Here is an 11215-nt window from a genome sequence, read left to right as displayed (position 1 = left end):
TTAACTATTACGCCACATACTTCTCTCGATAAACGTCGTCGAGTGCATATTGTTAAAGAATATTAGCCATTTGAATTAAATAGTTTCGAAGATACTAATGCTTCTGTGAAGTTTTTGCAGGCTGTTAATTTTTTATTGAGATAGTACAAATTTTGAATAACTTCGATTAGAAATAAAAATCACATTACATTAACGCGTAGAATGTAACGTAACGTAGATAATGTAAATATAAATTATATTACAAGGAAATAATACGGGTAAGTAATGTGAAACATTCTGGTTAAAATTGCATCCTTTGAAGGCTAGGACACACAGTACTTACGAAGTAGATTAAGTACCAAATGGGGTACTTAAGAAAATTCATGTTGTCATTGTTTAATAAACATCTTCAGCTAATAGCTTTCTGCAAAAGCTGGTTTAAGTTATGCTAGCTTATTCCTTATTAATTGCAATTATATTGTTCGTATCTCCTAGAGGATTAACAATCCATTTTTATAATGGATAATAAAAGTAAATTCCTATTAGGTTGTCCCAAGTTTCTTTCGTTTTATAAAGAAATGACAGATGCACAACATATTTTGTTTTATGTTATTCTATATTATTTTACATTAAATTGGAAAAAGGTGGATCACACGTAATTCAATAAAATAATATAAAACGAAAAATGTTGTACATCTATTACTATCTTATAAAACGAAAGAAACTTTTAAAACAACCTAATATTTCTCTACTACGACGCTTTTACAGTGCTAAAATATTTGATAAAAATGTTAAGAAATTCTAATATTGATTTAAGCGTATCGATTTATCTGCTCTTCATATTTAATCAAACAGAAATTGTTAATTATGATTTCCACTTAAAAGCGGATTGCATATTATGAGGATAAATTATCAAATTCATCTCTAATATAGACATTAGAGAATCATTCATAGCCGCAATCCTGTTTACCGCTAACATTCCTGGTACTCAATAATTCATTAGGTGATTGCTTTAGCCGCACAGAATACACCTATATATATATATATATATATATATATATATATATACATAACTGTATGCGTATATGTATAATATACGTATAACAACCAAAGTTCAGCTCTCAAGTGTACGCAAAACTTTTATGTTCATTTTACGCTATACCAGTATGTTTCATGAATTTGTTTGCTAACAGTATCGAAACAAATAACAAGCAGAGGACGAGCTATTCATGAATTGTTTTGCCAGCGTGTACGCTCCCAATATTTTCTATTTGAGAAAACATACTTGTTGCTATTGCAACTACAAATATTTTTACAGTCGACGCTTTTGCCGTGAATCATTGGCTAATATGTAAAATCGAGAAAAAACATGGTTTATTGTGATGGAAATGTGGAAAACCGCAAAACCGATATAGAAGAGAAAATAAAGGAAAGGAAGATAGATAAGTAGAAGCTTGGGGTCAAGTTTAATTCACTGAAACCGAGCTGCTTGTATTATCACAAAACAAAATTGCCAGTACGTCATTTCCGTACTCTCGTCCTCGCGAAAATGGTTTCGCTTGTTAAGGAAAAACGAAGAGACAGGGAAGAGAGGAAAAAGCAGACGGAGAGCGCTTTTAAAAAGCTGGCGAACCGTGTGTTACCACAACGAGACACGCGATGCTATTTGTCGCTTTAAATTGTGCCGCAACTCGTTTTTGAGATCTTTGCCAGGGGCGCGTTAAAACATGCTGAAAATATATTTCTGGCTTTTCTGGGGTTTAACTGAAATATGACAAATAACGTTGTAAAACATATGTACTTATGACTTACAGAGTAATTGAGTGTACAAAATATATAGTATACAAAATAGCCAGCGATTTAGGGCTTTAAAAGATCAAAAGGAAAGAAAAGAAAAGAAAAGAAGAAAGATAATATGTTGTGGCAGTCTAAGTCGATCTAAGAAAATAGATAAAGGGAGGGAGGGGCAAAGCTAGTTAATCTGGAAAGAATCCAAGCGTCAATTTCAAGCATTTACAGAGAATCAAGCGGGCTGGTTAAAGTCGTGAGTTGAGCAATTATCCCGCGTTAGGTTCAATCAGGTTAGTCCCACGCGAAATTGATCCAAACATGCGAAAACGAGTGTATTCTGATTTCTGTCGCAGATACTTCTGGCTAGTGCAGTACCTACACGGTGGTTGTTGAAATAGCCGCTTATCATCTATTTTCCCTAGCGCGGACATCATCCTTTGATCCCTTACGACTAACGAAGTTTTCGAAGATGTACGGCAGTTTGAGATTCTACTTGAAAATGATCATGATTGCGGTCTGTGTGTCGTCTGCTCTTCTTTTTGTCCTTCCGTTAAAGACTGGTAAGTTGATACTGATTAATTATGCGATCGAAACCCTATATAATGGCTACAAAAATGCCGCTAATATAATATTCCTTCTTTCTTGTATCTGTCTGCCTCTCAGGTCGTTTTACTAATTATTATAAGCTAATATGTATTACTAATATTATTATATATATATTATTAATATATATATATAATATTATATATTAATATTATATATATATATACATATTATATATATATAATAATTCTATATTGAAAAAAATATAAAATTATCATGATATATACATTACTACATAAGTTATATATAAAATATGTATATTATACCCTTGCCTACTGACTGATATTAATTTCTTTCGGTCCCGAATGCGTTAAAAGAGAGCGCAAAGAAGTCGAAATTACTTATTGTAATATAATATATAACAGAATATATTTAAGAAAGATATTTAATTTTTTGCTAGTTAAGTATTGATCGATTAAGTTACTGTACCTTTGTTCCGATAAATGCGTGCCATTTTCTCGAATCTAATATCATAGCAAATGCCAATACCTATTTTGCAGCCCTTCACATCGAACGTCGTTAGGGAGTTACCAGGACTGAGTGAATCACTCTCTCGAAAAGTAATCTTATTAGGAATGTCGATGTCGAATAGATGTACCTAATAACATAAAAATGTGGTCGCTAATTCTATTGCTGCAACTTTTGTAATTTAATATCAAAGTTACCAACTCCTAAACTTTAATTATTTTTTATTTAATAACTGACAGCGTTTTTATCACTTTCTTTTATTAAAAAATCTTATCATTTAATAATGTTTAAAAAGGAGAAAAAATAAGTATAATAATATTTTAAGTATTTGAAAAATTTATACAACACAAACACATTACAACAAAAATGGGCGTTTCCCGTATCATAACGTATTTTATAAACCGTAAATTATAGAATTGGTTATAGTATACGTATGTACATATGTATATTCCTAAATTATTCCTAGATAGAGTCACTTTCTTCGCCCCAATATTTTCAAATTCAAAGCCATAAAGGAATATATTACTTACCTTTCGGTGTTTTGCTATCAAAGTTCCATCGGGACCCCAAATAGTACAGGTATTGTACAATTTATCGCCCTCTATTTCAGGCATCGTACCACCAACTACATAGATGTTGTTTTCTTTAGCTGCGTTCGATGTAGCAACGCTCGTTTCACCATCAGGAATACTCTCGGCGTATTTTGGAAAGTACTCTGCATTGCAATATTTCAATTAATGAAATGTCTTTTGTTCCAACCATAAATTAAATTGAAATGTTTGTCAGTTTTTTATTTTTTAAATTATTAAAATAACTAAGTTTTATATTTCGACTTAATTAAATATGCAATTACTTAGCTAATAGTATATATAATAAATTGTTTCTACAGGTTCAAAATGAAAAATGAATATTTAGAAATATTTAATTACGACAATGCTATTTGTGTTAGCATCAGTGGCTTGTTACTCAACGACTTTGCTAGTACTTTTTGAAACATAAAGTTAGTTTTCAATTAACACTTATACTAGAGGCGGAATTATAAATGCAAAATAATTGATAATACTAATTTATAAGTACCTAATTATTAGTATCTTCAAAAATATATTTATACAAAAATCACGATAATCATGAAAATGGGGAAATCCTATATTCTCGAATCAATTCACAATTTATTTTGTATATTAATTAGATTCCGCGCTCATCAGTACGTACTCACTGGCGAGATCGAGAAAATGTATCGGCAATTCCTCGTACGACCAGAGGATCGGAAATATCAAAGGATATTATGGCGCAGCGCGAGTGGAGAAACAGAAACATATGAGCTTAACACCGTAATACTCTTATCATAGAAATAGAAGCAGTCCTCAATTCCCGCCCGCTAACTCCTATCTCCACCGATCCAAATGATCTCCTAGCCCTCACTCCCGGACATTTCCTCATTGGCGATTCATTAATGTGCTTACGTGATCGAGATTTCAGAGACATTCCATCGAACCGACTCTCCAAATGGCAGCATATCCAACAGCTTAAACAACATTTTTGGAACCGCTGGCATAAGGAGTATTTGAACGAGCTAACCAACCGCAATAAATGGAGCAAGGGTGGACACAGCATCCAAAAGGGCACAATCGTCATCCTCAGAGAGGACAACGTTCCCTCCATGCATTGGCCTCTGGGCCGAGTTATCAAGGTTCATCCAGGCGCCGATGGTGTCATCCGGACAGCTACAGTTCAGACGGCAAAGAGCATTTTGGATCGGGGCGTCAAAAGGCTTGTCCCACTGCCAATTCAACCCGATCTCGAGAAACCCGAACAACTAGCCACCGAGCCGAAATAAGATGGGAACTTCAACCACACCTCGCTAGTTTGATCGGTACCCTCTCAACGGGGGGAGAATGTTACGCCATGCGGCTTACCATAGGTCATATTCTTAACTATCGATCGCGGCACTATAATGTCGCAGACGGATCGTCGCGTCTGCCCGGCAAACAAACATTGTAGTGGCAAGCGCATGGTTCATTAAGCAGGGCGACTTCCAGAAACGTCGACTCGTGGCCCGTATTTTACCTCGCAGTAAAAGAATGTGGCGTGATCCGAACGTAGTGGGGGTCGCCTTCCAGAAAAAACGAAAAAAATCGAAAGGCGTTCAGAACTTTTCGAGAAGTCGAACCGTCAACACATGTGGTATGTCGCGCATTACTTATCAACCAAAACGCAGTTACATTTTTTTTGTTCCATTTATATCTTTCTAGTTAATAAGTTGTTGAAATAAACATTAATTTATTTGTGTTAATTCTGTGGAATTTCATTGAACTACCCTTATTATCATAATCGAAATAAGGGGATCGATCAGTTCGTGGCGTCGATTATTTAATCGTAACGGGAACTTACAACTCTCGTTGACGTGCTATCTCGCGATCGCGTCTCTCCGCGAACGGTCGAAACAAAATGATTCACTAAAAACTGTCCTGAATTCCTAAGAATTTATTTACCGAAAAACTGACAAAGTGTTTATTTAAAAAATGAGGTTGAAGGTAGTCCTTTTCTTTCATTTCATTCATTTTCATTTTCTTTCTTAAGTATGGCTAACACAATATCTAATCAATTAAAATTTTATATTTTCACGTGAAAAGTTTCTTTAGATAATTATTATCAACATGATGACTAACTCTTACGGATTAATACGTGTCTGTAGGGCAATCCGGTGGACTGGATCGGCTTTTTACTTCGAAAGTTGAGTAATCGGTGTCGCTTTCTTACGCATCTTTGAACTGTATAAATGTTTTAAAATTGTTTGATCCAGAATGTACCACACCGGACAATCAAGAAGGCAGGTGCCTTGACTACAGAAAATGTAAACCTCTGCAAGAAATATGGCAGATACAGTACCGTACAGCCACCGATTTTTATAGACGATCAGTGTGCAGATACCAGGTCAATGTTACGATCGTTTGCTGTCCGAACGATCCAAACAAAGAGAAGAGAGAAATTTTAATAAAAACTGTGTATAAGTATAAGGCTTTGCGACCACCATACTGTGGTTTTAGCAACGTCTCTCATACCAGGGTGGTCGATGGTAAACCAGCTGAACTTGGTACGTTTTATGTCTTTCTTTCCGATTAATAATAAGCCATTTACTGCAAAGAATGAACTTTAAAGGCATTAAACAGCACATCAATGTACATTTCAATTAGACTAAATAATAATGCTATGATTTTATCGGTAGTAACTTTACTTATTAACTTGAATTATTTCTTTCTTTTACTTCATGTTAGGAAGAGTATCTTTTTGCTTGAAATAAAAAATTGATATAGGAGTAATAATATGGATAGAGATCAAAAACTGTTAGGGCAGAAATTACACGTTTGAACTTTATAGTTCAGTATAGTTCAAATAGAAATTATATAGAATTATTTAATAATTTGTATTCCACTGGAATAAAAATTTAATTTCTGTCTTTATCAAATCTCTGTTTCAGAGTATTTGTACGTATGTACTTATCGTCTGCTGTATGATCGAATTTCGAATAGGTAATAATCGTTGTTACTCGTTATGTGAGAAAAAATTATGTATATTCACAACTATGACTATTGCATTTTAGGCGCTTGGCCATGAATCGCTGCATTAGGTTTTCGTAATCCCCGAAAACCAGACAAACCACTATGGAAGTGCGGAGGTTCCCTGATATCGGCTAGGCATGTTTTGACCGCAGCACATTGTGCACATATGGATGGAATAGAAAACATACACAATCATAATATTGCCATTCTTAGATTGGTGGAGGAGGTGCCATTTTCGAGTAAGTCCTCAAATATATATATATATATATATATATATATGCTATTGAGTATTACTGAAGTGTCATATCCTGAAATTTCTTACTGTACACATATATTGTGTCATAAAGCGTGTATAATTCTTTCTCATACTTTTGGTCATTCGTTTCCTGCATTTTCATTTATTTTTTTATTTTTCAGGGTACGTATATCCCATTTGTACGAAAGAGCCCCTACGAAAGAGCAACTTCGTCGGCTATAACCCCCTTGTTGCTGGATCGGGAGCATTAAGATATAGTAAGTGATATCAATTTTATAATAAAATTAAATAGTTCCAGTCTTAAATATCTTTCTTATTTTCTTCGTAGGACGACCACGACGTAATGCATTAATGGAAGTACAAATGCCAGTGATTAAGAACGCCGAATGCAAAATAGCTTATTCCAAATTTCCTAATGCACCTGATATCACTGATGGTATAATATGCGCCGAACATGCTCAGGGTGGAGAGGATTCTTGTACGGTAATTAAGTTACAGAGTTACTACAAACTATACGGTATCTGAAGACACGTCGATTCGAATTAACATCAAATCGACGTCTTAAACATTAAAAATAATAGATAAACACAATTTAATAGTTTTGCCCACTTCTCACACCTCGTTATGGTATTTAATCTAATTTCCTTCTAATCTTAGTTTTGCTCAAAATACATATAACATGTACGTTATAAATTGGAGTATTTCAATACACAAATCAATAGAAGATTATTACTGTATATAAGTATAATTTCAATACAATTCGATCGATATATTTCAGTATCTTTGATTAAAAATTTAACGATCCTTTCAGGCTGACCGCGGCGGACCACTGCTGATACAACATGAATTAACCTCGTATTTAATAGGTATTGTGTCTTATGCTTATAAGTGCGGCACAGCTGGGTATCCCAGCGTTTACACTAGGGTCACATCGTACCTTGACTTCATTCTCCAAGCGATGCAATAATATGATATTACTGTTCCATAAATATCATTGTGTAAAAAACGTAAAGTTGGATTTTCTTATTGTGGAGATAAGAAACAGCTCAAATTTACATTGTTTTGTACGTTACAAATTATAGGCTTAAAATGTACGAAATGTAACTTTGAAACGACACTAATTTTTTACGCACGATAAACCTCCACGACTTAGGTATGTAAAGATGATAAACGTGTATTAATTCTATAAATTTGGTAATAATAAACCAACTTTCTGAGAAGTTCTGTAAATTTCGTTTCTGTTGTATCAAGAGAATAATGGAATATTCCACTTAGATCGTATACTTCTTGTACGTACGTACAAAATTTTCCGGCTAATCTAAAACACTTCATAAGATAGAGAGCTTCTGGAAATTCGGACACAGAGAGTGCATAAAATACAAGATAAGTCTCGTGTCTTTCAAAATTATTTTTTATTCGCTAAAAACGTCCTGTGAAACTTCACTTATTTTTTATCACTTTCCAATTCAATACACAGTTTCTGCATTTTTGACTATATGTAAGAGAAATTTCCATTCAGCCAAAGGTGTACTTACAGATTATAGATTCCTATACGACTCTCAGTAAAAATTTATCCGCACTCCAGATAGTTAAAACTTCTGTCGACCGTATTGATCCATCTGCACTCTTCGTATGACGTCAATATCTGTTCAGTGCTGCTGCGCAGGTTTCTTTGTGTTACGTCAATTCGTTTGTGACCGTTGCGCGAGTAATGGCGCTTTGCAATGGTGATTTGCAGGAAAACAGTGCAGGATGCTGTGATTCGTTTCTTGTGGTCGGAGGTTATGTTTGATGCCTATATTTATCAAAGATTTAATGCACATTATGGAGAAAGTGTTTTGTCACGAAGTGTGTTTGAATGGGCACAAAAGTTCAAAGAAGATCGCACAAGTGTTATGAAAAAACAGCTGGACGCCCGTCCACATCCACGATGACAACATTGAACGTGCTCATGAACTTATGCTCTATGGAATAGACGAGTGACAGTGGATAATGTGGCAAATCATTTGCAAATCAGCCACGGCTCTGCTTATGCAATAGTACACGACAGATTTGGATTTTAAAAAGTTTGTGCGAGATGGATGCCGAAAAAGCTGATGAAAAGGTGAAGACGACGATGCATTCGTGGTTCGCAGCTCAGCCCAAAACATTTTTTAATGAGAAAATACAAAGGTCCTTCGGCAAATGGACAAAGTGTATACAGAAATCGAGTGATTATGTCAAAAAATGATGTATGTCTTTTTTGACAATTGCTTAAAATAAATTCTACACCGACAGAGCGGGTAACTTTTTACTCACCCTCGTAAGACACTTAAATTTCCAATCTATTATGATGAATAAAAGAGCTTATACTATTAAATCTAATTGTATTTTGTTGCATGAGAGTACACGTGTATGTGATGTACATTACCTTTATATCCCCTTGAACGCTTCAATATTGCGCATATATACTATATTTTGTACAGCTTCTATAAAATTTCGTATGTTTGTTTAGGCTGTTAATCTAGAGGCTGGAGTACAAAGAAGTGGCACAATGATGTGGGCTGATGACATTTATAATTATCAAGGAATCACCCCTACATTCGCTCAGGTATATATCGTTGACTATAACGTATTTAACATATATGATTGTTAGAATATTAATAATTAATTTTTAATTCTATCAGAATTTTAATGAAACTGTCCCTTGGGAAGGAAGAACTGATACCTTGATATCACGGTTTGTACATCCTATATATACGACAAATTTTAGAACATTATATAACGAAGAACCAGATCGTCGTGGCCATGTGATGTGAATAAAAGGACTTGAATTTGATGATATTTTTATAATGTTAGATAACATAACTAAGTATCTTCACAGTAAGATAGGATGACATGGTTTACATGATCTTAATGTTGTTCACTCGAGTGATGATATTATAAGGAAAAGCGTAATATCACAGGTAGGATGATTCATAATTTAGAACTACTAACTCATGTATGTATTAAAAATTAAAGAAATATATTAAATTTTATAGGATATTTATGTTTAGTAACCAGTAATTCAGAGATTGGTATTCATGGTTACTATAACGAGGCTGTAGAAACGCACCCTTTCTTCTTTGCAAATGGTCCTGTATTTATGTCTAAGCCGAAACTGGAACCTCTGAATAATTTAGATTTATTCTTGTTATTTTCTAAAATACTTATCTACAGTATACCATAAGGAATGATACCGTATCGCACCTAATCAAGTGCCTTAAGAAACATCAACAGGATATCACAGTAAGTAATCCCTTATCGACAGATATGTAAGTAAAAGTTATGTGTCATTGTTATACACAATTATGTGTTAGTGTTATACACAGTTATTTATCATTTTCTATTAATTCAGTTGTAGCCACTACAATATCTATGACACTGGTAGTAATTATAAGAACAATAATGATGTTCTATAAGAGGAAATGATGATTAGGAACAAAAACTTACAGGTAAGTCAAAGTATATGTTATTTGCCATTTGAAAAGAAAGTTACTAACTTGGAATTTTTTGATAAATAATAATTGTGCAAAATATATTGGATTTCAAATTTGTCAAAAATTGATATTTAAGAAGCATTGTAATAATATAACATTAATATTTTGATTTTTCAGGAGATATCATGCGGTGGATGGATAATATGCAAAAAATATTAAGCAGTATATGAATTTTCGTATTGCGTAGAGATAACAAAATGAATTTTAAAAAATGTCGACACGGTAATAAGAAATAGCATCATGACAAAGAATATATAAAGACAGTTTCATTTTTTATAAATAAAAATTTGTTGTTCCAGATTTTGAAATACAGTGAAACGTTTAATTAGTATCTTAATATCTTTAAATAATTATTATTTTAGAATCAATTGTAATTGTATCATACGTACTTTTGAATTCGTGCAAGAACATATGTAATTTTGAAGTAGTTATTATTAGGAAATTGTTAGACGCGAACAGTATGCGAAAAGTTAGTATGCAGTGTAATAATTATCAATCAAAACACAAGAATTAAATTCTTGAGGAAAAAATTTCCGGAATTTCTTATTTACATGATTATAAAGAAATCCATAATAAAAAGGAGCTGCTTTCTAATACTTCTCTTCCTTGTAATGCCTACATTAACAATAACGAGGTTCGACTTTTTGTTTTTAGAGGGATACTGGAAAATTTGAAAGTACAGTACCATTGGGAAGAAAATCACGATATTGAAAACGATATTTGCAAGTAAATTTCCAAAAAATCTGTTTTCAAATTTTCGCTTTCTATTTCACATTAAAAGAAAGGGAGGGCTGCCTTCTTTTTCTGCAAGACAAAACAAACATTCTGAATCTCGTATCAATGAATGATGTCAATAAGTTATTTTTCTTTTCAGATTGAACAATATTCCAGATTTATTCATAATTTCATACTACGCGAAGAATAGACTTTCATAGGTATATAAAGGAAATATTAAGTATAGGAAAACTCTTTTTCGTTGTAGGTGACATATGCTTCACGGTTGAACACATGTATTTTTGAACACATATAAATGAAAAAGT

General features: G+C 33.4%; 3 long non-coding RNA genes across 4 annotated transcripts; 2 read left to right on the top strand and 1 right to left on the bottom strand.

Annotated features, from left to right (window-relative positions):
- Nucleotides 1-2294: 2294 nt before the first annotated feature.
- LOC126876806 (uncharacterized) lies at nucleotides 2295-8275 on the bottom strand. Of its 2 annotated transcripts, none has more exons than XR_007694538.1 (3): nucleotides 8193-8275; nucleotides 3372-3556; nucleotides 2295-2327 (listed from the first exon to the last, which is right to left on the bottom strand). It is a non-coding gene; the product is annotated as an uncharacterized LOC126876806 (long non-coding RNA). The 2 variants fall into 2 exon arrangements; XR_007694537.1 differs by lacking the exon at nucleotides 2295-2327 and adding an exon at nucleotides 2805-2971.
- On the top strand, nucleotides 4272-6915 carry LOC126876807 (uncharacterized). The gene is made up of 3 exons (XR_007694539.1): nucleotides 4272-5025; nucleotides 6443-6640; nucleotides 6819-6915. It is a non-coding gene; the product is annotated as an uncharacterized LOC126876807 (long non-coding RNA).
- Nucleotides 8276-9927: 1652 nt separating the features above from the next.
- On the top strand, nucleotides 9928-10769 carry LOC126876797 (uncharacterized). Its single transcript, XR_007694528.1, has 3 exons — nucleotides 9928-9950; nucleotides 10034-10130; nucleotides 10293-10769. It is a non-coding gene; the product is annotated as an uncharacterized LOC126876797 (long non-coding RNA).
- The last annotated feature ends 446 nt before the right edge of the window (nucleotides 10770-11215 follow it).

The sequence above is a fragment of the Bombus huntii genome, unplaced genomic scaffold (assembly GCF_024542735.1).
Source record: "Bombus huntii isolate Logan2020A unplaced genomic scaffold, iyBomHunt1.1 ctg00000095.1, whole genome shotgun sequence".
NCBI classification, from domain to species: Eukaryota; Metazoa; Arthropoda; class Insecta; order Hymenoptera; family Apidae; genus Bombus; species Bombus huntii.
Note: the sequence above shows the minus strand (reverse complement) of the source record. Positions and strands in the feature narration are given on the sequence as shown.